Raw genomic sequence first — 1,494 nt, forward strand, 5'->3', positions numbered from 1 at the left:
GGGGGGGGGCAGTAACCAATGGAGAGAGGGAAGGGGCAGTAACTAATAGAGAGTGGGGGGAGAGAGAGATGGGTTGAAGAGAGTGAGTGGACCAGGGAAAAGGAAAGAGAAGGGGAAGAGTGAAGGAGGGGAGGCAGACAAAGGATGGGGGGAAGAGGGAGAAAGCATAATGGATGGAGAGTAGAGTACATTAGGTAGAAGGAGAGAGAAAGAAATTGGGGTTGGATACAGGAAAAATAATAAAAAAGGTAAAAGAAAGTAGGGAGAGAAGTACAGAGTCCCTTCAGTCTTTTCACCCATTCCACCGATATATCTATTCAACTTATACGACTTTTTACAGGAATTTTGGCTCCTGACATTGCAGATCATCAGGGTGATAACAGGAATGACCCCAACTTTCCCCTCTTATCTAAGACCCGCAGTGCAGCAAGGATCTCCGACTCCAGAGAATGATATATATTACAATTTATTTAAACCAATCAGCCAAAATCTTTATTGCACTGACAGGTGAAAGTGAATGTTATTACATTAAAATAGTACCTGAGGGATATATTAGGCAGTAAGAGAATATTCAGATCTTGAAGGTAATGTGTTGGGAATAGGATAAAATTGCAAATGTAAAGATCTTGAAACGTTCTTTATTTGTTATTATGTCTTATATTCCTAATACCATCACAGACAGTATATAAGATTATATGTGAAAGAATTTATTTTCCTTCATCTAAAGAATAGTCCATTCAAAGTATATAGTGCATAGATATGAGGGTAACAAGACATAACAATAAGGGAATCTTAACCAGATGCTGAGTTTAAAAGTTACAAAGAACATTAAACAAAAGGCGTACAGAACAGGATTATGATGGTGAGACTACAAATGGAACTATCTGAGTGACTTTTAAGAGGGCAAATGGTAAAACATAGACAACTGGGTCAGAACATCTCTAAAATTATTATTATTATTATTAGAGAGATCTATTCTGATCTTATATGAGGAATAGGTCCTGTATTCTGTAAATATCCCTGAACTTTCCTCCCATACCACAATGATAGGGAGCAGAGTACTTCAGCTTTATTCATTTTCCTTTATTTACTGATTCACATCTGCCGGGATCACTATATTTATCACAACCCTCCCAATAATTTGTGGTATCACCATTTTTTTAATACAGATGAGAAGGCTGCGTTTAGAATGTTGCATTATGAGAACAAAGGATCTTTTTGTAATTGGGGTGCTCTGCTGAAAATTCTGAATAGAAATGTTTCCCATAAAACAGATTGCCTGCAATATCCTGGAGAAGGAAATGCTCAGCGATCATGCTTGCGTGTAAATTGGGCCATCAATGAACATCTGCAGATCTTCTCTGTTTTCTCATTGATGAATAAAGAATACACACGCTACGCTATTGTTGCCCAAAAATGAAAGGTCTGTATCGTCTGGGACAAAAATCTAGCGTGTGTACAGTGGTCGCCTGATGTCGTTTGTCAATGAACGCC

This window comes from Pyxicephalus adspersus, chromosome 2, assembly GCF_032062135.1.
Source record: "Pyxicephalus adspersus chromosome 2, UCB_Pads_2.0, whole genome shotgun sequence".
Lineage (NCBI taxonomy): Eukaryota > Metazoa > Chordata > Amphibia > Anura > Pyxicephalidae > Pyxicephalus > Pyxicephalus adspersus.